Here is a 25,392-nt window from a genome sequence, read left to right on the forward strand (position 1 = left end):
TCAAATTGCAGAAAGACTGTTTAATAAATTGCAATATTTAATCAATGATGTACAATAACAACGATTATAAAGTAGTTGTTTCTGGAACGATGTCAATGTTTGTGATACCCGACGGTCAATTTTGACTCTGTACAAATTTAGTTTCTGACATGTTCAATTCAACATGCTGCTATGAGAATAAACCATCAAGGTACCCGCTTGAGAGTAAACCATCAAGGTATCTGATCTGTTACATTATGCTATACTGAGAACATTTGTAGCTGGCAGTCTGCCAGTGGAAAGCATTGTGGTCTGACCGCTGGAGATCTTGCAGCTGTCCGTGATCTGAGTTAAATTCATGCTGTGCACAAATAAAGCAGGACATATCGTTAAAAAGGGGAACATTTATTATTTCTACATTCTAGTATCTGCAGAACATATTTTCGTATAATGAAGAAATGTGCTTCTGTCCCAGTATTTCCAAATATGCATTTTTTCTAGAATTCCGGGCTTTCTTGTATTTGAAACATTGCCACACATTAACAACTCAGTAATTATCAACAGAAGTAATATAGTTGGCAAGCCCAATGGCAAGCAAGACACATGAGGAATTTAATGGGTAGAAGTATGAATTGTGCTATTATGACAAAATGGACAGGAGGATACGAGGAAAACACCATGACATACTGGTAAATTAAATCGCAGGTCGTTGTATGAAGCAGGCAATACAAAGTAAGAAGGGAGTTAACAAACCTTGTGGACGTTTGGCATACATGGATAGGTTATGAACTAAGCGATAAGTCACCACTAAACTGTGGCAACAGATTTAAAACTCCATGATTTCAGAAAGAGCTAGAGGATATTCATAATGTGAAGATGTTAAACAAAGCGCTGTTGAACATGAGAAAAATAAATTAATTAAAGGCCTGTGATTGTTCTTCTTATTAAAAAAAATTAAGGGGCTTTTCGGTCCGGTTTTGCAATAGATTTAAGTTATCAGGAAAAGTAAATAAACTACAGGCATTATGTCAACCTTCCATAGGAGCTCTATAGAGAGCGTCCTGGCAGTCTGCAGCACGGTGAGGTACGGTTGCTGCAGAGAAATGGATCAGAAGACAGTTCACAGGACCATAAGAGCAGCAGAGAGGATCAATGGGGTCTACATCCTACCCCCTACCCAACCCCCCATCCCCACCCCTACTGCAATCGATGTGATTATTGTCTGAAGTGGACACGCAAAATCATTGAGGATCCCTTTTCCCCTGCAAGCAGCATCTTTCAGTTGCTCCCATTTGAAGGATGTACAGGAGTATTAGAGCAGCAGCACAAGGGTGAGGAATAGCTTCCTCCCACAGCCAGTGAGAAGGCTGAACCACAAAAGGAACTGCTCACACTAACCATCCGAGACTCTCACATGCATAAAATAATATCTATTTGTGTATTTGTACAGTTGAATTACTTGTCATGAATATGTATTGTTTCTATGCAAGTATGTTATGTCTGGTTGTGTTTCTGCATGCTTTGCACCAAGGACCAGTGAACGCTCTTTCGTCGGGTTGTACTTGTACAATCAGATGACAATAAACTTGATTTGAAAATATCAGAAGGACGGAGCAAATTCTGCACTTTTAGAGGCAATTAAAGAGACTTTATTGAGGGGAGATCCTATCTGAAAAATCAGAATTGACTTCAATTGGCTGCTGAGAATGACTCACTTGGGAGAATGTTCCAATATATCAGAATCCATAAGATATGAGAGAACCTAGCAAGCTAGATCTAAAATTCACAGTGATTATAATGCAAAGACAATGGTCTAGGGTTTTTGTTCCTCGAGTAGTTTTCTCTTACACAATGCCATTGCCGGGTTAGCAGGATGTACAAAGCAATAACAGAATGAATTCAATCGGAATTGAGAGATGATGCGTTTTGACAATGACGCTGAATCTTCATAGTTGAACTCTGACAAACAGAGAGAAACCAAAGCATTTTTATTCCTAAGGAAATGAGCACAAGTCGATTTGGTGTTCGGAAAGTAGATTAGATATTTGCGCTCACTAGCCAAGTAAAGTATATCAGAGCAAGGAGGTCGTTGTACAATTGAGTAAGATAACAGTCAGGCTATAATTGATCTATAGTGTACAGTTCTGGTCACCATGCAGCGAGACTGTATACCGCATGGAAAAGATTCACCGAGATGTTACCAATGTATATGAGAAGTAAATGGAAAGATACGACTGTTTTGCTTGCGGTATAGAAGTCGGAGGGGGCCCTCACGTTATTGCACAAAATTACATGGGGGATAGATTTAGAAGCTCGTGAGGAACTCTACGCCTTGCGTGAAGAATTCTTCGGAGAGATGGGAGAATTAGATTGATACCAAGTACTCCGTATGCTCTAATCAGAAACAAAAGAAAATTTGTTTGCTGGAGGAACTCAGCGAATGGAGCGACATCAGTCGCGAAAATTAATAGGTATGCCTCAATATGAAGGGGTAGTTTAAAATTTGAATGCGCTACCTCATCGATTGGTGTTCCGTCGAACATTGAAATGAGCACTTGATGGCACAATATGCCACAGGTCGAATACTGGAAATGCGTTTGGGTAGTAAATGCTCTTCCTGCCCGAAACAAACAGGGAGGCTGCAAGGACTGGTTCAGTGTTGTATGGCACTACAACTCTGCTGGATCCTATCTGGCTTGCTGAGTACGTCCAGTGTTATTGTTAAAATAATAATATGCTACTCGAGATACTGCAATACTGACCAGAACAAAAGGAGAATAAAACCTGAATTTTCTAAAAGCATTTAATGATTTAAAATTCTAATATTTACATCCATGAAATTATAACATTACACACCCTTGTTACTTCCCCTGATTGAGAATTCCGATGGTCTTTTTCAAGCTTTACACGATTAAATGTCAATACCTATTTCTATCATGTAGAACAGACCACAGATATCCAAATGGTTTTCAAAGCTATTTTTTTTCCTCTCCATTAGCTACACAGGAACAAACTGGAGTTTGAAGAAGAGAACTGGCGCCTTAGAGATGAATGCTTTTAGATGGTTTCATTTATCATTTCAGAAAACTATAATTTGCACAGGATATGTGAGCAAAACAAAGTGAAAATCTGGAGAAAAAAAAGGTTTACATTTTGACAGGCGTTTCGACATTCTTAACAGAGATTGTTAATTTTTTATAGGTTAGAAGTTGACTGGAAAAGAATCAAAACCTGGTGACTATAATTAGCTGAGACTTCGTTGAAAAGTGGAATCGAGTTGAGGGGTTGATTTATTCTGCTATCAAGCATGCTTACATGATACTTTTCTGACGCTCATTCCACTGCTGCATGATCGTATTCACGTTTAAGTAATTTAAAGCGTTGTAGTTCTGCCCATTCGCACAACTAAGGCTTTCTGTGAAGTGAAATTAACGCACAAGCTGCAGATGCTGGAACATTGAGCAAGTTAAGAAGTGCCGGAGAAGCTCAACAGGTCAGATAGCATCCATGGGTAGGGTAAAAATAGTCAGTCAGCCTTTGGGGTCTAAATCCTTTATCATGACCAGAGGGAAGGGGTAAAATTAATTATCTAAGGGAGGAATAAAATTTCAGGGGCTCATAGTTGATGTGCATAGGGCAGAGGGTTTTAAAGATGAAGAGGTAGGCAGAGGGAGACACGACTAGGAAGGAAGAAAATATAGAGAGGGGTAAATAAGTACAGGAGTGGGGAAAGAAATGTTGGAAAGTGTTTGCGGTATCTAACATAAGGAAAATCGATGTTTAATGCTATTAAGTTTAAACTGTCCATGAAGAATATGATGTATTGTTCCATAAATTTACATTCAACAAACGATAAGGACACGAAGCAACGCGTCATTGTAGGAAGAGTTGGGGTCGTTCAAATGATTGTCTACAGCAAGCTTAGGTTAAGAACTACAGACACAGATTTTGTGTTCAGTAAAGCAGCCAGCTAATCTGCTTTTGGTCTGACCAATGTAGAAGATTCCACAGCGAGTTCATCTCATGTAGTGGATGAGGCTGGACGATGTCCATGTAAAGTTTTATCTCACTTAGGACGACCGTTTGTGTTCCTGATGAGCGAGGAGATGCAGCGACAAGTTTTGAACTTTCTACAATTAGAGCAAGCTGTGGCTGATGGGATGGAAATGTGAGTGAGAATGGAAGAGTGAGCCAGAGGATTTAGGACAGAAAGATCCCGGCGAAAATGAAGAAGAATTGAGAGGGGACCATATGGTTGTTAGTGGTATCACATCGAATTTGACTGAAGTGTCAAATAATATGTCGGATGTGGATGATGGAGAAGAAGAAAGTGAGGACCAGAGATACTCGGTCCTTCTTCTTCCTGGGGTAGGTAGTCAAAGACTGAATTAGGAAAATAAGAGGAGATACAAACGTGGGCTTTATCATCCCCAGGATGGAGCGATCCAAGTTTATCAGAGAAAGGGGTTATTTCAGATGTCACGGATTGGAAGTCATTATCCAGGGAACAGATAGAGTGGAGGCAGAGAAATAGTGAGAAATGGATAAAATCCTTCCAAGGGACGATATATAATCCCAGTAGCTGTTAGATTAAGTGAGTTGAGTCTCACAGTTAACCCTCACAGCTAAATGAATTACCCACCAACCAAGAGAGGAAATAGATGTGTCCGTTTTGCTGTTCTATACTAAAGCTCGTTCTCACCAATTCATGAAGGAACTCTTGCCGGCCTAATGGTTTTCCATGAGCATCACTATAATCTTTTGTCTTGGAGCCAAGAGACTGGGGCCCAGCTGTCGGGCGATGCTCACTAGCCCTGTAAAAGAAGAATAATGCATGATACGTAATTTAAAATCAATTCAACAAACGGTGATTGACAGACGAGAAAAGATGCAGAGGCCGAGAAATCTGAAACATAAATAAAACTCTGGCAATATTCAGAACATCAAATAGCAACAACAAAGAGAGAAAGTGAAAATGTCAGTTATTCTCATATTTCCTCAACGTTGGCTATTTCCTGCTTCTCCACTTGTTAAGGTGCATTTCTCTCACAGTCCGACTCTGTAGTTGTAACTAGCATTCTCGATGATGCAATGGCTTGAAAACAACCTTCCTCGTCCCCACTTGAATCTTACCGTCAGTTTCATTCCGATAAACTCCGTCTGAAAATCTCTTTGAAACTTTTTAGCACCCTGAATGTTACACTTATTTTGTAACGTTGCTTTGTTATCAACTCTCCCATTCTATTTTCACATTCAAAATCCCATACATATTTTCTCATACTCAATCGCACTTCCATTTTTACTCAAGGAATTTCCATTGAATTCTCTCAATATTAAAATTAATTGCTTTCACTCTGAGAATATAATTGCAGTTCCATCACAGAGTTAAATTCAATGGCATGTTTTCATTTTTGAATCTCACTCCTGCTACGTCGCTCTGACTCTGATATTACTCTTTCCCCTTTCTGAACTGAACTCATAGAATCTCCATCCCATGTGCAGTATTTGAACTGCATATTGGAACTTGATTCCCTCTCTCTTGACATTTGACACCAACTCCTACATGCTTATAACTTCACTCCCTCCCTTCATTTTACAGATATGGTTCCCTGAGGGAATTTCGTCTTTGTTCAATCTTCTACAAGACCATCTATTTCCTTTCTCCGAGAAAATCTCTCCACTAACAACTCTATTCATATTGTCTATGACGGTGGAGATCAAGCCTATTTTCAAATTATAAACGTTATTTCAATTCCTAAAATCATGGCTTACTGTCATTACTGTGCGTGTGTGTATGTGTGTGTGTGTGTTTGTGCGCGTTTGCGTGTGTGTGTTTGTGTGTGTGTGTCTGTGTGTGTGTGTTTATGTGTGTGTGTGTATGTGTGTGTGAGAGAGAGAGAGAGTTCATGTGTAAGTTATTGAGGATAGTGTTGGTGAGCTATGCATCATTTCTGTTTGTGTGTGTGTGCGCGCGCGCGTGTGTGTATGTGTGTATGTGTGTGTGTGCGTGTGTGTGTGTGTGTGTGTTTGTGCGTGTTTGTGTGTGTGTGTTTGTGTGTGTGTGTTTGTGTGTGTGTGTCTGTGTGTGTGTGTGTTTATGTATGTGTGTATGTGTGTGTGTGAGAGAGAGAGAGAGTTCGTGTGTAAGTTATTGAGGATAGTGTTGGTGAGCTATGCATCATTTCTGTTTGTGTGTGTGTGTGTGTGTGTGTGTGTGTGTTTATGTGTGAGGAGTTCGTGTGTAAGGTAGTGAGGATAGTGTTGGTGAGCTATGCATCATTTCTGTCTGTGTGGTAGATCTTACCTGTAAGTGACAAGTAATCTCCCCTTCCCTTCTCTTCCCCTCTCTCTCCCCATCCCCCTGCTCTCCTACCTCTCCCTCACCCTCCAGCCTCCCCTGCCCTCCTCGTCAGCTTCCACGTTGCCCTCCCTGCGTCCCACCCTCCTTCCCCTACTCCTCTCTCCCAGTTCACTGAACTCTTGGCAAATTTATAAAAAATCATAATCTCTTCAAATTGACACAATTCTAGCGGGACTGGTTCGAAGAGGCAATTGAAGAAGAGGTGAAATAAATCAGCTCTGTTTTGAAAGAGAATCAGCATTTCCTTTGCGACAGAGTATATAAATATCTCTTTGGCTTGGCTTCGCGGACGAAGATTTATGGAGGGGGTAAAAAGTCCACGTCAGCTGCAGGCTCGTTTGTGGCTGACAAGTCCGATGCGGGACAGGCAGACACGATTGCAGCGGTTGCAGGGGAAAATTGGTTGGTTGGGGTTGGGTGTTGGGTTTTTCCTCCTTTGCCTTTTGTCAGTGAGGTGGGCTCTGCGGTCTTCTTCAAAGGAGGTTGCTGCCCGCCAAACTGTGAGGCGCCAAGATGCACGGTTTGAGGCGATATCAGCCCACTGGCGGTGGTCAATGTGGCAGGCACCAAGAGATTTCTTTAGGCAGTCCTTGTACCTTTTCTTTGGTGCACCTCTGTCACGGTGGCCAGTGGAGAGCTCGCCATATAACACGATCTTGGGAAGGCGATGGTCCTCCATTCTGGAGACGTGACCCATCCAGCGCAGCTGGATCTTCAGCAGCGTGGACTCGATGCTGTCGACTTCTGCCATCTCGAGTACTTCAACGTTAGGGATGTAAGCGCTCCAATGGATGTTGAGGATGGAGCGGAGACATATATAGATATGTTATTGAAAGTTAAATTGGGAAAGGTTTGTTAGAGTAGGTCACATAAACACTGTAAAACAGATCTTTTTTTTAACTTTATTTAAAATTTTATGACATGAATAAAATAAAAATTACATTTAAAGAAATAATAAAAAATAAGATAATAAAAATTAGAATACTACATCATTAAACTCCACAAATTAACCCCCCAATAATTATAACACCTTAATCGTCTAATTTAAAATTAGTCCAACCCTCCCCCCCAAAATAAAGAGTGAAGAATTAATTAACAATGTTGTAAATAAAATAGAAAAAACCCCACTAACAAAAAAGGATAAAACTTAACAACAACAAAAATTACTAACAACAAAAAAAATCAATACTAAAATAATACCCTTAAACATATATTTAAATCAAACATAATACATGTATTTAACAAATGAAATCGACTTTAAAACTAAGTTCAAATATTTAAATCATATATCAACCACATATCTGTTATACAAAAAAATCATAATTAATAATACATAACTACAGAATTTCCATTAATACCAAGTTTCCTTTATAATTCATCGAGAGAACAAAAACATCCCTTAGAAAAACAATCAGATAAACTTTTTATTCCCTTCCCCTCTCCTTATATAAAAAAAGAAAAAAAGAACAAAAAAGTTCAAACTCATATCAAATTCTCCATATTCTTCATTTATAACATCTTCAAAATTCTCTATCGAAATTAACTTAATTTTATTAAACTCTTCTCCCTCAATGTATTTGTACTTGATTTTCTTCTTTTTCTTCTTGTCACCTTTCCCCTCATCTTCCTCTTCATCTAATTCAATATCCTCAATTTTTGACTTATTATCTTCTGTGACATCATTCTCTCAAAAAAGAGAGAAAATAGAGAAAAAAAACCCAAAAAAAGAGAAAAAAGGAGAGAAAAAAATCCTCCTAATTCCCTCTCAATTACATTCAGAACACAAAAAGAATTTTAAAAAATTATTTATTTTTAAAAAATAATTTAAAAAAACCTTAACTTCTTAACCCAAAAATTATAAAGAAAAAAAAAACAGGTCGGAGGTCACGACTACCTCCTCCTGTTTAAACCGCCCAGAGCGGTAACTCCCCCAAAATATTGGGTGTGAGATAACTCACAGGTAGCTGATGACTTCTGGAAACTAGTGCCCATCCACTTCCCTCTCCAAACTCCCATTTCATTAAACTATCATCATTATTTAAACTATTTAAACTCTTCTCAATAAAAAAAGATAAAAGGTTTATTTTTTTAAATCAACGTTACCACTTCGGTCACCATTGCTTCCATTTCTTTTAAAAATCTGGATCCCACCTTACATCTCTACTATCTTTGGAGACCTTAAAGGACTACATCGTTCCTGAAACTGCATGATTGGTAGAGACTAAGCAAAGTCCATAACCTCTTTAGGATTGTCAAAAAACTTTGGCTGATTTCCATCCTGAAAAATCTTCAGTACCGCAGAATGTTCCCTATGTCATCTTGCCATTCCCCCCAAACAGATCTTGTTTGAAATGCTGGAGCTCTGCTCCATGATAGATATATCAGCTAATCACACCATTTGCAAGAAATATGAAGTGTTCAAGAGTTTTAATTAATGGATTGTTGATTACCAAAGGCAACCGATGAAAGAGTATGCTAGAGCCGCTGCTGTCTGGAAGAGAGCTTATTGTTGTAAGAGAGTTGTGTAGTTTTGCAAGAAGAGAGGGTCAAATAGGCTTTCTCTCAGAGAGAGGGAGAGAGAGAGAGAGAGAGAGAGAGAGAGAGAGAGAGAGACAGAGAGATAGAGAGACAGAGAGACAGAGATTATTTGACAGTGTTACAGCCAGCAGAAATAGCTGGGCTAGAACATGACAAGCTGGCAAATCCATATGGAAGACAGCCTGATCTTAGAATTAAAAGAAGACGCAACCACGTATCCAAACCAATTTCTCTTCAATTTTAGATGTTCTTTTTATGAAAAATGTGTTTCTTGTAAATAAGCAATATCAACTTTCTTTTTTTAAAATTTAAGCCAATACATATTTATGCTTAATCAAATTATTCAATCCCTGTACATTAAGAGTTGCAAAATTTAAATTACACATTTCTTTACCTTAAAAATATACACACTTGACACTACTGCAAACTATTGCTCCCCTTGCTAAAAAAAAAACACACTTCTAAATAAAATACAACCCCAACCCCATATATATACAAAACTGGTGTAGCCATTTTGATTCATAAGAAAATACCATTTGAGTTGGAATCGTTTATGGAGATTGCTGGTAGGGTTTTATGGTGAATTGTAAATTTTTTGCAGAAATATGGTCATTATTGAATGTCTATGCACCTAATGTGGATGATGATCGATTTATATCTGAGGCTTTTCTAACATTAAATCAGGCTAATGAAAATATCTTGATTGGAGGGGATTTTAATTGTGTTTTGGATCCATTATTGGATAAATCTCTGAAAAGTATAAGGAAAATCAAAGATGACGGTACAAATGGGATCTTTGATGAAAGATTTGAATTTAGTTGAAATTTGGAGGACACTAAATCTGACAGAAAAGGGCTTTTCTTTTAATTCATCCAGGCATGATTCATTTTCTAGAATAGATTTGTTTTTGATTTTGCCACATTTACAGGCTAGAGTTGTTCAGGCTGAATATAAGAGTAGGATTATATCTGATCATTCTATGTTGTTTATATCTTGTGTTGTTTCGGAGGTGATGCAATCAACTTATTGGTGGAGATTTAATGTAATGTAATTGAAGAAACCGCAGTTTATTACTTTTGTTAAAAAACAGATTGCTTTACTTTTGGCTGAAAATATTAATTCAGAAAGTAGTAATTTTGTTATGGGGATGCTTTAAAAGCATATTTACGTGTTCAAATTATTAGTTATTCTACGAAAGTTAAAAAAAAAAGCTGTATTTCGTGGAAAGTTTAACTTTGGAGAAGCAAATTGCTGAGCTGGAAAAGGAATTTCGGAAGAAGGTTAAAGATGATAAGAAAGATGCATTAGCTAAGTTGAAATTATGTTATAATACTTTACAAACAAATCAGTATGAGCGATTAATTCAAAGATCAAAACAACATTATTATGTGTTAGGTGAGAGGGCTCGTAAGGTATTAGCTTGGCAATTAAAATGGAACAGGTATTGAGAACTATTAATGATGGAAAAAATAATTCAATAGTTACTTATAAACCTCAGAAAATCAATGATCAATGTTATTCATTTTGCCAGAAATTATATAAATTATATTGAATCCTTTATATCTGAGTTACATTTACTGGTTTTGGGAGAGGAAGAAGTAAAATAATTGGAAGCTCCGTTTACAGATTTTGAGATTAAAGAAGCTATACAGGAGATGCCAAATGGAAAGTCGCCAGGTGATGATAGATTTTCAGTAGAATTTTATAAGGTGTTTCATGAAGATTTGTCTCCTACATTTATGGATGTGCTTCAACAAATAATTGATGATCAGTCATTACCAGAATCTTTTTCAAGTGCGATAATTACTGTCATTCCAATGAAAGATAGAGATTCATTCAATGTAGCCTCGTATCGACCAATTTCTTTATTAAATGTGAACTATAAAATAATAGCTTCGGTATTGGAAAATAGATTTGCCTCAGTTAGTGCATACAGATCAAACAGGTTTTATTAAGAATTGAGGTGCATCTGATAATATTCTTAGATTGATAACCTTTATCAATGCATCAAGACAGCATCCCAACCAATGGTGGTTGCACTTGATGCAGAAAAAGCATTTGATTGGGTTGAATGGAATTTTTTATTTAAGGTGCTGGAGAAGTTTAATTTCGGTCCTCTTTTTACTGGTTGGGTTAAAGCATTGTGTAAAACTCCAATCGCTAGGGTGGTGACGAATGGCCAGACTTCGTTGCCATTTAAATTAATGTGATCAACACATCAAGGTTGTCCAATGTCACCAGCCTTGTATGCATTGGTCATTGAACCATTAGTTCAGGCAACTCGACAGAAATATAACATTAAAGGGATAAGATTTGCAAATGATGAATATAAGATTAATCTATTTGCTGATGATGTATTGATTCATTTGACATATCCAGAACAATCTTTGAAATATTTACAAGAATGTTTAGTTCAATTTGGGGAGTAATCTGAGTACAAGGTGAATTGGGACATGAGTGAAATACTGCCAATTTTGGAGGGGAATTATGAAGCTTGTAAACATATTAAAAAATTAAGTTGCTCTGATAAAATTAAATATTTAAGAGTGATTGTGAATGTGAATTATCAGTCTTTATATAAATTTAATTATGTACCTTTATTGAAAAAGATCAAAACAGATTTGATTAAATGGAAGGATCTTCCATTAACATTAATAGGTTAAGTAAATTGTATTAAAATGAATATTTTCCCTGTATTCAGTCTTTATTTCAGTCAATTCCATGTTTACTTCCAAAGGGCTTTTTTCAAGATTTGCATCGGTTGGGGAGGAATTTTTATGGAAGGGAACATTAGCTCGAGTAGCTTTACAAAAGTTGATGTGGATGTATGCATTAGGTGGACTTCAGCTGCCTCCTTTTCAAATTTATTATTAGGCTGCTCAGTTAAAGTTTGTTAGTAGAATGATAGATATTAATCAGCTTCCTAGTTGGGCTAAGGTGAAATTAACTTGTATTTTTGAATTTGATGGTCATCAATTTATGTATAATTGGACTTTGCATTTATTGCAGGGATTTGATATGCCGGTATTTAATAAAGATATGGGTTAATAGAAATGATGTTATAGGTACGAAGGGTAAATTGTCAATTCAAACTATGTTATATCAAAATTTGTTTATTTATTTTTCAATGTTTAACAGGTATTTACAAATATGACATTCCCAGGTATAAAAGTGATCCACGATTGTTTTGAAGAGGGACAGTTCCTTTTTTTTAATCTATTGAAGGAGAAATTTGGAATACTAGTAAATTATTTATTTGTGTATTATCAACTTAGACCTTTGATAAGGGATAATTATGGAAAGGATATGAAATTACCAGAGTTAACTAAGTCTGAAACTTTCATTTCCTCTATACCAAGGAGGGGCTTTATTTCAGGTATATATCGTTTTTTTCTTTTTACAAGTGACCGTGGATAAAATAAATTTGGAGAAATCTAGGAATAAATTGGAAAGTGATTTAACTTATACCTCAGGAGGACTGGGAGGTTATGTGTCATGAAGGGGTAACTAAATTGACGAATGTAAGGTATGGTTTGGTTAATTATAATTTTTGTATCAGCTATATTTGACTCCTGAGAAACGGAAAAAATATGGATGTAGTAATCTGGATTTGTGTTTTAGCTGTGGCTTAAATACTGGAAATTTTTTCCATGCAGTTGGGACTTGTGATAGGGTACAGCCATTTTGGGAAAGAATTAGGGTAATTTTGGATAAATTATTTAAAATTGAATTACCTTTAGACCCAGAGATTTTTTTGTTGGGTTATATGGTATCTTTGACTGGTTTGGGATTGGATAAGTTTCAGTTAGGTTTTGTTCATTTAGCGTTATCAATGGCACTGAAATGTACAGCAATTACTTGGAAAGATAATGGAGAGATTAATATAGCACATTGGCATAATGAATTAAGATCTTGTATTTATATGGAAAAAAAGCATATAATTTACATGATAGTTATTCTTTTTCTTAAAAAATGTGGTCGCCTTATTGGAAATACATGGGTTTAAAAATATCTTACAATGTTATGTATATTTTATGGGTTTTTTTGCTGCACTTGCGGGGCCTGGATGAGTAGGGGGAGGGGGAAGGGGGGTAATTTATTGATAATTTTTTAATGGTTTTACATCCTTTTCAAAAGTTTTAAATAAAGTTTAAAAAAAAGCAGCCTGATCAAAGTCCTTGTGGTTCATGCAAGAGGAGAGGACTGGCTGTCTAATGTTTCAGTTGGAATAAGTGAAACAAAAGGGAACTCTGTGGTGACCTGAAAGAAAGAGGTTCTCACCTGGAGAACTCTGAAGGGGAAAATTTCTTCAGCAAGACACTGGAGTGGCTGATGGAAGTACATCACTTGTGGATGTCCTGGAACATCTCTCTCTCTATCTCTCGCTCTCTCTCTCTCTCTCTCTCTGTCTCTCGCTCTCTCTCAGAAACTTCATGAGCAGCAACCATTAACCTTTCAAGCACCAGCACCTGGTGAACATTATAAATGTTAAATTCTGTGCACTGTATAAGAACTTTTCTGAACTTACACACACATGCACTTTGAATTAAAAGTGGGTTTAATTTAGGTTAAATAAGTTAGTGATTAGTTAAAATTTGATTCTAATTTCATGTTTCAAGATCATTAAAAAGCAACTTTTGTATAAGTAACCATTTGTCTTGATGGCTATCTATTGCTTCTTTGTTTGGGGGCCTCTTGGCTCATAACACCATGAGCAAATTCAATTAGTAAGTGGCACAAATATCAAATGAATTTTATTTCTCTGATCTTCGCAAAACTGAGATTGCATTATCTGCATTAGCTGCGAGGATACAAATGTATATTGAAACAAAGCAAAAATAACTTGATAAACTTGAAAACCATTTTCAACTGTTTCTGTTCAGGAGGTGGCAATGATTTTACTTCCTCTGAGGACAGAATGATATATTAGCATGAAGATGAGCAGATATCAAATTCAGGTTCAACAACATGCCTGTAAATTACCTTAAAATGAGTTCAAGTTTATTGTTACATGAACCATGTGAGAGTGAAAATGTTTGTTTTTCAAACAGTCGAGCAGGTCAACCCATTCAGCAGCAAATACAAAACAAAGTTACAGAGCGATCACTTGTCTTGGGTAAACATGTACCTCTCACTTTGTTCATTTTAGATTGGTCACAGTGTTCGAGCTACCAAAAGAAAATAGACACTCACACACCGAAAGCAGTTCAGTTTATACAAGTCTTTATTACTAAATCTAAAGCTGAATTCACACTATAATATGCAAGCCCTTGCCAATTATACTTATCAATGCCTGGACTGGTCCCAACTGCCAAAGCAAGGCAATGACTGCACACTTGTAGTTGCTTGACCGGAACTTTAGCTGGACTCTTGAAATTCTTCTTCTTGCTGAGAGATGTTGTCACCTCTTGGAGAGTCTCTAACTTCAGCAGTGGGACCATGGCTTTTATTACCCAAAACTTGTTTCCTTCAGATCTTATCACTTTGAACCAATGATTTAATTATCTTCAAGATCTCCTGACAGTCTGCGACCAACAAAAGAAATCTGCATCTCTTCGCCTCATGGTGGAAGTTGGATAATGTCTACTGATTCATATGCATCCCTGGGCCCCATAGTGTAAATTAGATAATGTCTTCTGATTGAACTGCATCCTGGGTCCCATGGTGGAATTTAGGTGTGTCTACTAAATATGCATCCTGGGCCTCATGGTGTAAATTAGATTTCGCCTGCTGATTTTAAAAAAAACAAGCAGGTTCTCAGCCTTGCAGCTGCAGAAGTAAAACACTCAGTTTAAATCTTCCATTACATCACTTAGAGAAGGTCAAATCCAAATTTATTTTATTCATGGAGATATGTGCGTTCTGATAAAGATTATTCTATCTGGTGATGTGGGAACTCACTCCCTTGAATCTTCCTGACAGGATAAGGACAAAGTGAATTTGTCTGTTGTGAAGTGAAACAAAAGCATCTACAGATGCTGGGGTCTAGGGCAGTACATAGAAGTGCTGATCAAACTCAACAGGTCAGGCAGCAGCCATTGTAAGTAAAGGGTAATCAGCATTAGATTCTAAGCCCTTCTTCAGGAATAGTAAAAACAAAATTCTGGAGAAACTCAGCAGGCCTACAGTGTACTTTATATAACTAATATAATTGTTTTTTAAAGAAACATCAGTTTGGCCTTGCAAAATTGGTAGATATACCTGAATAAAATTTCGGGGATGAAGGACATGCAAATGTGGAGGACCACAGGCTAAAATTTAAATGGACTCGGGTGGAAGGTAGAATACAAAGAAACTAAGAAGTGATAGCAGAGTACCGAAGGAGTATCACTCTGATAGAATGAAGGGGAGGGGAAGGGGAGTTTGAGGAAAAGAGGGCTCCGGAAATAAAAAGACGGGTGTGGTGGCTTAACGAAAATTGGAGAATATTTATTGATGCCACCTGGTTGGTGATTGCCGAGATGGATTCTGAGGTGTTGTTCCTCCAATGTCCAGGTGGTCTTGATTTGGGAGTATACGAAGCTATGGTCTGACATGTCGGTGTTACAATTTGTGTGGAATTGAAATGGTTGCCGACTGGGAAGGCCTTTCTGTCGAAGCACTAAAGCAGTTCAGTTAAACAATTTCTCAGTCTGCTTCGTATCTCCCTGATGAAGAGGAGGCTGTATTGGGAATACCGGAGAGAATAAATGACAATTTCAACTTTACAGTAAGTGCTGTTTGTGGCCCGGGATAGTCATGGGGGAGGACGTGTAAGCGCAAGGGTGGCATGTCTTGCAATCACAGCGTGGCCGCAAAGGAGGTCATTGTTAAGGGAGGACTGGATGAGGGAATCAATGGTCTGTCTTTTAATATTTTGGCAGTTGATCCAAGACAGAGCTAAATATAGATGAAATCAGTGGAGATCAGTGTTCTTGTGCAATAGTCTGAGCTGTATTCACAGCACTTCAGAGTTTCTTGCAGTGTTGAACGTGATGGTTCCAGAGCACACAGTAATGCATCCTGATGGATACTTACAACTGTATATATGTAGACGTTATTGGGGGATGAAAGGCACATGCCAAATTTTTTTCAGGCCGCTGACGAAGCGGCGGTGCTTTTGTGCTTTCTTATCAAAGTTTAGAGAACATGGAGGTACTAAAATCTGCACAGATAATGAGAAGCATTTAGAAGCAAAATACAAAAGACTCATATTCATATAGAGTCATAGCAAAGCAGAGTCATCCACGAATTACGTGCAATAATCTGACAGTAATCCTATATTTACTTCTCCTCACTTTCTCAACAATATCACTTCCTCACCCTTCCAAATTCTCCTTCTCTCTTGGGACAATTTATAGTAGAATATTAGTAATCCAATCTGAATTTAGTTCACAACCTTCTGCAGTTTCATTCAATCGTGGGCAGAGTATTTCCCTTTCCATGCAGTTATGTGCCCTGACATTATAATTTCAATAGTGCAACTGTAGAAATTAGTAAATGGGGCAGGTGACATGCCAAATTTCCTCATGCTATTCAAGTAGTAGAGCTGATGGATCAGTAAAGTTCACGGGAATTATTTACTTCAATGGGTTTACCGATGTCTATCATTCAGTGGATGATCTTGGAATGCAGACTGAAGTCTCTTCAACCCCTTCTTATGGACGGCTTTTCATCAGCTATTTAATTTTATTGACATCATACTAGAGGTTGTTTTGCTTGTACCAAGTCACTTGTACATCTATCTCCGTTATGTTTCCCGACCCGTCAGTGTTAGACATTTGCAATTTGCTATTGTAAGTATATTAGACTGATGCATTGGCATTGCATCGCAAATACAGCACATGTTTGATTGTGACAAGACAATTTGTGATTGAAACAATTGGACATGCCCTCTTTTCATACGATGTTTATGTCCAGCATAACGTTCATATCATCCAAACTCTTCCTCTCCTGCTCAGTCTCTCAAAACAATACAACACTCATCTATGTTGTATTTAATTCTCATTTCATTCATTTTAACATATTCAGATGGTTAAAATCGTTCAATTGCTTGAACCATTTTCTATTACTTTCACTACCCCCAGACCGAATATCCACTTAATTCTGGACCGAAAACTCTTGAATATGATTGTGCACTGTTATTCCTTTCAGATGAATATAAGTCTCCCACATTTATTATAAAATATGGGTGCTCTTCTACTTCTACTTGGAGTACAACATGAAAGGTTCCAAATGCTTGAGGGAAACAGTAGGATATCAAACCGACTTTACGGGCCAGAGCCCTTCATTAAGGTAAGAAGGACACTGAGACACCCGCTGAGTTCCTCCAGTAATTCTGTCTTTTTCATCTACTGTTTTTGCTATTCTGCATTTTTATCCTTTATAAACTTCACTGCAGTAGGTCTGATTCCACTTAAATTATTTTCCCTGCATCCACGCTGGTTTTCTGGGCACTTACTATATTTCACTCAATAGGCAAGTGAAATTATTGTTGAACTTAATTCATTTTTTATCTGTTATAGAAACTAAGTCTGTACATTTGTTAAAATTAACCACCGCCCATCCTTAACCAGCTTCTTTTGTTTTTCTAATTCTTACTGATATCTTTACATATAGCTTTCTCAGTTCTTAAACATTTCTCACCTTCCAACAATTGGACTTGCTTCAAAATTATTGGCCCTTTAACGTAGACATGGGCAAGATGCAAGAGGAATGCATTGTAGGACGGAGAGATTAGTGAAATTAAAACAATAGCTCGTGTCAGGATGAGAGAGAGAGAGAGAGAGAGAGAGGGAGGGAGGGAGAAAGAGAGGGAGGGTGAGAGAGAGAGAGAGAGAGAGGGTGTGTGTCTGCGTGTGTGTGTGTGTGTGTGTGTGTGTTTATGAGTGACAGAGTTCGTGTGTAAGGTATTGAGGATAGTGTTGGTGAGTCATGCATCATTTCTGAATGTGTGTGTGTGTGTGTGTGTGTGTTTATGTGTGAGAGAGTTATCAAGAGCTACTCTGTGGCTCTACAGCGGAACGTTATATTGAGTTTCTAAATCGCAGGAGTTACTGAGTTATTTTGATGCTAATTCTTCATCTGCTCCGCTGGTTTACATTTTCCATGCCCCGTCGGTATTCCATAAAGATTGGAATTGTTTTATGAATTTAAATAGTTGTACTTTTACACGTTAATTGCTAATTCTAACATCTAATTTCATTGTGAAGATTTTAATGTTATTTTTATTTTAAGATATTTTGTAGGTCTGATTTGACGTTCCACTTAAAAGTGTATCGTAATTATGACTCGTTGAATTGGTAACCTTCTGCTTTATATTGGGTACATGCCTTAGGATATTTGAACTAATGTGACTTCTCACTCTCAGATAAAATATTGTTTACAACTTCTGCCTGGGTCTGGCTTTGGACGTGTTCAATTAGATTCCTCGACTTCGTCAGTGCATGTTCCAATGGTACACCAAACGGTATGAACGTCGTATTTGTTTAAGTAAGAACCGATGCATAACTTTGTGGCCTAACAAATGTATTATGAGCTCCACCAATTTAGCTACCTTTCTACGTCGGCACAGCCACGGTATTTCTGAGCTCTATACTATTTTCAGTAACTGCATGAGGTTCGGTTTGTTTAATGTATCGGGAATGCAAGAACAGATTGAATTCCTTGTGAGGTACGAAGCATTATTTTAATTGCAGGTCCCATGGTCATCGTCGTAGATGAACTAGTTTGTGTCATTTGAAGTCTGTTTAATTTTGGTCATTATTTCGAGGGACTTTACTCCGAGGTTTCCTTTGGGATTACGTCAATCTCTCTTTCCCTCTGAGGGGTGATATTTTATTTGATCACACCTCGTTGTCAAATTAATTATTTAAATTGCGCCTGACGATAAAGATTTCTTGGCTCCTCGCGTCATTGAGCACATTTCACAACTCGAGCGATGGAAGATTTCACAAGTTCCTTCAGTTGTTCCCTGAGCTTTTTCTGGGTAATGGTGTAAAGGGCCGTGTTTGTACAGCAGCTCAACAGCTGCAGCATGAAACCTAGGTCTTGCACAAAAATAGGTGGACCGGTAAGCACAACGAGCACATAATACAACTGGACCCATATGAAATACCCTGTGAACAGCGACCATAACAGGATGAAATTCGCCGAGATAGCATACAGCAAAGTGACGGATTTCCTGCGGCTCTCCATCTCTGGGTCTCGAAAACTCTCCCGACTGCTGGCACCTCGAAGTCTTCTGCGCACCCTGCTAGTCACCAGAATATGTCTTACAGTTAACCCATTGAGCAGCAAAATGAGGACAAAGGGGATTGCCGGTGTGAAGATATGATGAACAAATGTGGCTGTTGCCCAGTTCTCTGATCCCAGAACACCGTCTCTTGTCAAACAAAACCAAGGGGTATTATCAATGAAATATTCACCTGTGAACATAAAATACCAGAAAATGTTCTTCGAAAAACTTAGCACGCTCGCCGTTCCAAGCACAAACGTCGCTGTTTTCTCGGTGCAATAATTCCTTTTCATCTTCTGGTAACAAATGGCTACAAACCGATCAAAGGTGAATGCGACGGTGTACCAGACAGACCAATCTGTCACTGTATAAAGAAGGACGACGTGAATATTACACAAAGGGATGGACTTGAGGAAACGGAATTTGGAAGTGTAGGCAATTGGTATCTGCCTCATTATCAGATCGAAGATAACGATCAGTAGATCCGCCGCCGCCATTGCAAGGAGGTAAAGCGTGACATATTTGGACAGACCGCAGTTCCCTCAGGACAGGATCTTAATAGTCACTGATATTACTGTAAAAAAAAGGAAAATAAATTATATTTCTGACGCTGAATAAAGTTCAGAAATAAACAGTAAACGACTGGTTGCTTTACAAATCCCCCGAAAACTAAAGGAATGTCGAGCCATGTTTATGGAGTGTAACTGTGGGGAGAGTTGGTGACCAGAAACGAGCATCCTGCGTAAAAGCAATTCCTTGCCATGCATCTCTGCCGGGTTACATACGCATCTTACTCATAGCCAGGACTATGCACTGTGGGGTACTTCCAAAATAAATCCATGTGATTGATACCAGCTCGATTACCATAACTGCCGGCACTACAAGGGTGTTTACGTGTCTATTTTACTGTAATTTTAGAACACGTTCCATTAACCTTCATCCAAATTCTGAGCTTTATTCCATATAATTAACCGGTGCAGAGAGAAAGACATTTAAAATCTGGTGATGTATGTTGGGAGGAATCTGGCAAATTTATTGTTGGGAACAGATTGAGCACGGTGGCATTTTTTGGGAGGGTTGTTGACAAGTAAGCTCAATAAAGATCTTCTCCGGTAGGTTGAAATTCATTTCTGTTCGTGTTTTGACATGGTTAGTAGCTCCAATCCACTTCTTCGCGATCTGATTAACCTCTTTGACATTGCATCGAAAATTTACTTCCTTGTCCTTTGATAATTGTCTCCCTATAATGTCGCTACTCATGTGTTGGATCAGGGCGCCCACACTACGGGTGCTCAGCCGGTCAAACATGCATTTATCCTGACCACGTCATAGGTAAGACATGCTTCCAATTGCAGCTCGTAAAAAATTGTATTAAGATATTAGAGGTAGGGTAGTGTGAGAGATGGGAAAATTGATCTAAAATTATGAACATGGAAGAAACTAAAATTCATCAGTTAATGGCTGTAACCAGTACAAACAGGATAAGCTTGGGGGTTAGGATGCAGGAAAGCAGAGTCAGCACGATTAACATAAGAATCTTCTAGTCTTAGTGACAAGAGCCAACACCATAAGATAAGGAGTGGTAAGGTACAATAGAATGTAGGAAGTTGAGGTAGTCTGGATCAGATAAAGGTCTCCTAGCCCTGGATAGAAGTACCAAGTCCTACATATCTAATTAGCTAACCATAAACAGATTTATACATATGAAATTAGCCAACCCTAGATAGAATGAGTCAACTCCGCATACCAAGAGATTGTAGCCCCGAGAATCAGGAAGGTGTGAATAAGGACAATGACATGATGGGACACCCACAGGATACCCCCTGGTCCTCCAAGTGTACTGAAACTGCACGTAGGCAGGAAGGATTACCTATGCCAAACCCATCCAGGGGGCAGAAGAATGTAAGGGGGAGGGCACTCTGATACTGAAATTGACTGTATAAAAGTTGGGTGAGCCCCAGTATGTGTGTGTATTCCCAGGGTAAGGGGAAGCACCTAACTTTGCATTGTTGTTGTAATAAATGTTCTTTGTTCTCAATTTTTGTCTCGAGCAATTTCTTTAAAGGTACTTTAATTTCTAACAGTAGGATGAACTACGGAACGTTCGGGCGGCTGATGAGGTGCTAAATATAAATTACAGGGAAGGAGTCACACCCAGGAGACAGAAGGGAAAGGGTAAGGGAACAGACAGTGGACGTAACCCTCAATAAAACGTATACCGTTTTAGATACGCTTGAAGATGACCACATACCAAGTACAAACACCGAAGCTAAGGCCTCTGGAACAGAGTGTGACCCTGTGGATAAGAAAGAGAGGGAGTCGAGGCCATATGCAGTGACAAAGAGTTCACTCATGAGGGGAACAATGATGAGATGAGATGATGTGGATGAGATCACGAAACCGGATGATATTTTCCTCTTAGTACCAGAGTCCCGGAGATCTTCTAAAGAGTTAGGGTGAAAGCCAGAATTCGTGGAACATGTAGGGTCCAACGACGTGGATAGGAAGAGTGATGAGCTCCTACTAAGTGAGTTCAAAGAGTTACCTGTGCAGTTGAAGGCCAGGACCTCCAGGATTATGATCCCAGTATTGTTACCTGTGCAACGTACCGATTAGGTAAGAAATAGGAGGATAATGCAGCATAATATATGGTTAATGAGATGGTGCAGGAGGGAGGATTTTGAATTATTGAGCTCTCTTTCAAGAAATGAGTGGTCTGTACCTGAAAGCCATTTTGCAGAGAGTGATTTGCTGTTCCAGGATTTCCACAACTGAGGTACCACCATTAGGCACATCAGTGCCTTGCTGATGAAACTTGCCCCATCAGGGATGTCCATCTTTCTTTCAGGCTATCACAGAGTGCATTTCTGTTTCATTTATTCAAAGAGAAATATCAGACAGCTAGTACTTCCAGCCATCCACCACTTTGGAGCTTCTGTTTCAGTTCTAATAAGCTTCTTAGCTTACAATGTACAGCTCTATCTCTCTCTCAATTTATCTCTCTCTCTCTCTCTCTCTCTCTCTCTTTTCTTTCTGTGCACTCGGTCAAAACCCTTGCAAAGAGCTTTTTCACAACTAGAGCTGCCCCTCCTTCTAGATTTAATGACGTCATTTCAATTAGCACTAAATTGTCAAATGTCCACAGCATTGTCCATAGTTTCAGCAAAGTATCTGAATATGAATTCTTCAATATTTCAAATAAGATCATATTCTATCACACCGTTTGCTGTGAACATATATGTTCCAGATGTGCAAGACCTTTCTTGGGTGACCATTTCGGTCAATGAAATGGCTCTGCACCGTTCCATTGAATGGGACAAGATACCAATGCAAAAGATGCTGCATTACAAAAGCCTAATGCATGGTCACGGCACGCAAGCATACACGCTTGTACACGCAGTGCTGACTGCGACGCATCGCATGCTTCAACGTCATAAATGACAAAGGACTTTAATCATTAACTTAGCATCTCTTTCCACTATTGTTCCATGATCTGGTTTTTTTTGCTGCAGTGCATTCGGCCTGTTTTTCAGATTTCCAGCACTAATTGTTATTATTCCTCTTTGTTTTGCATATAATTGTGAGAATAAGAATGAACACCACGTGAAAATTGCACGTTCCCAACGGAAGGGGAAAATAAGCTGTATATTCTTATATTGAAGCGCGATAAAGAGTGCCGCACCACAGCTGCAACAATCTATAGTTACAATATCAAGCTTTAGTTTAGTGAGACCATTCTTAATTGCTTCAATAATTTGCTCCCGGAACCAAATGAATCCTGTGAAAACTAAACTGAAATAATAGCCATTCTTCGTTTTTGAATGGGTTCCCTTTGCTTTCCATAATTTCCTGAAGATATTTTGCAGACATTTATTGCATACTAAATTATTTCATGATCACGCTGACCATTTCCATCTACCAAACTCCCCCGATCTTCCTTTGAAAGCCTTCCACTTGTCAGATGCCCTGATAACTAGTTTAGAACTTTCAACTTTGGGCCAATCCTGTCTTTTCCAGTAATTTCAACACTGAAGGGGTTACCGTAACTGGTCACGAAGTGATCTCCGATGGACATTTCAGGTAGTTTCCCTGCTACGTTTCCCAACATGTCGTCCAGTATCAAGCCCTCTCGGGTAGGGACGAATATATTTTTTATTGTTGAAGACAATTTAATTGCCTACGTGAAATTATTGGGACAAATGGAAATGCAATTCATTCTGTCTTGAATGTTGTTTGTGACGCAACAATAAAAGTTCTACTTTTGGAAGGATGGATTACTGAATGGGTGTATCAACGTACCAGGAACACAAAGCACTGCTAGTATGTGATCGTAAATTAGAAACAATATTGCTGTTAGCTGTAATTTGGCAAGTTAATACACAGGGATTCAAGAAAGCAGAATCAACAAAAGTTAGAAAGAATAAAATGAGAATTGTTTCGGATCAATATCGTGCGCAGAAAAGCTTACCAGGAAGAGCAGTCATAGCCAAGATGGGATAATAGATAACTTGAATTCCTCGGACCAGATAATATATTCGCCAATGCAATGGGCGTTTATGCGATGTCAAAAACAGTTCGAACGCCCAGAAAATATTCTTGCTCGTGGTAGGATCATTCTGATCCACGGTTCCTATATCCCTATCAGTGAACATTTGTGCACTTCTGTTTTCAGATGTAAATCCTTCTAGAGACTGGCAAAGCGGGAGCTGGTACCCTCACTTTCAACTAACGGCAACTGCAAAATAAATACCACATTAATAGAGGAAGTGAATCCCTTGTGACATATTCAGATCCACTGAGGCTGTCGTTAATTATGTGCGCCAAAACAAACATGTTGATTCAACTCCTCTCCGCTCAACGTTTGTATCACAAAACGTAGAACAGTTATCAGTCTGCACGTGTGTAAGAAATGGTCATCTTTTCGGTGATCCATGATTTCGCCGTTGATGCGTGAGAACCAGTAGACATAGGGAGGGAAATGAGGCTGTCAATGTTGTAGATCGTCTTTTCAAAACCTTAATAAGGTGCAAGACAGAAGACAAATAGCAATGTTTTCGCATCCCAATGTCAAACTGCAGAAGGACTGTTGAATAAATTGCAATATTTAATCAATGATGTACAATAATAACGATTATAAAGTAGTTATTTCTGGAACGATATAAATGTTTGTGATACACGACGGTCAATTTTGACTCTGTACGAATTTAGTTTCTGACATGTTCAATTCAACATGTTGCTATGGGAATAAACCATCAAGGTACCCGCTTGAGAGTAAACCGTCAAGGTATCTGATCTGCAACATGATGCTATACTGGGACCATTTGTGGCTGGCAGTATGCCAGTGGAAAGCATTGTGATGTGACCGCTGGAGATCTTGCAGCTGTCCGTGATCTGAGTTAAATTCATGCTGTGCACGAATAAAGCCGGACATATCGTTAAAAAGGGCAACATTTATTATTTCTACATTCTAGTATCTGCAGAACATGTTTTCGTATAATGAAGATATGTGTTTCTGTCCCAGTATTTCGATGTATGCATTTTTGCTAGAATTCCGGACTTTCTTGTATTTGAAACATTGCCACACTTTCAACGTGACAACTCAGCAATTATCGACAGAAGTAATATAGTTGGCAAGACCAATGGCAGGCAAGACACATGAGGAATTTAATGGGTAGAAGTTTGAATTGTGCTATTATGACAAAATGGACAGGAGGATACGAGGAAAACACCATGACATACTGGTAAATTAAATCGCAGGTCGTTGTATGAAGCAGGCAATACAAAGTAAGAAGGGAGTTAACAAACCTTGTGGACGTTTGGCATACATGGATAGGTTATGAACTAAGCGATAAGTCACCACTAACCTATGGCAACAGATTTAAAACTCCATGATTTCAGAAAGAGCTAGAGGATATTCATAATGTGAAGATGTTAAACAAAACGCTGTTGAACATGAGAAAAATAAATTAATTAAAGGCCTGTGATTGTTCTTCTTATTAAAAAAAATTAAGGGGCTTTTCGGTCCGGTTTTGCAATAGATTTAAGTTATCAGGAAAAGTAAATAAACTACAGGCATTATGTCAACCTTCCATAGGAGCTCTATAGAGAGCGTCCTGGCAGTCTGCATCACGGTGAGGTACGGTTGCTGCAGAGAAATGGATCAGAAGACAGTTCACAGGACCATAAGAGCGGCAGAGAGGATCAATGGGGTCTACATCCTACCCCCTACCCAACCCCCCATCCCCACCCCTACCGCAATCGATGTGATTATTGTCTGAAGTGGACACGCAAAATCATT

At 38.5% G+C, this 25,392-nt stretch overlaps 3 long non-coding RNA genes across 4 annotated transcripts; 1 reads left to right on the plus strand and 2 right to left on the minus strand.

The window, feature by feature from the left end:
• Positions 1-24,408, minus strand: LOC138750827 (uncharacterized). Of its 2 annotated transcripts, none has more exons than XR_011349535.1 (3): positions 23,563-24,408; positions 4,682-4,793; positions 1-340 (listed from the first exon to the last, which is right to left on the minus strand). It is a non-coding gene; the product is annotated as an uncharacterized lncRNA (long non-coding RNA). The 2 variants fall into 2 exon arrangements; XR_011349536.1 differs by lacking the exon at positions 23,563-24,408 and adding an exon at positions 13,160-13,335.
• Positions 18,524-23,299, minus strand: LOC138750824 (uncharacterized). Its single transcript, XR_011349533.1, has 2 exons — positions 23,142-23,299; positions 18,524-19,668 (listed from the first exon to the last, which is right to left on the minus strand). It is a non-coding gene; the product is annotated as an uncharacterized lncRNA (long non-coding RNA).
• LOC138750825 (uncharacterized) lies at positions 23,238-25,073 on the plus strand. Its single transcript, XR_011349534.1, has 2 exons — positions 23,238-23,414; positions 23,767-25,073. It is a non-coding gene; the product is annotated as an uncharacterized lncRNA (long non-coding RNA).
• The last annotated feature ends 319 nt before the right edge of the window (positions 25,074-25,392 follow it).

Source organism: Narcine bancroftii, unplaced genomic scaffold (genome assembly GCF_036971445.1).
Source record: "Narcine bancroftii isolate sNarBan1 unplaced genomic scaffold, sNarBan1.hap1 Scaffold_275, whole genome shotgun sequence".
Lineage (NCBI taxonomy): Eukaryota > Metazoa > Chordata > Chondrichthyes > Torpediniformes > Narcinidae > Narcine > Narcine bancroftii.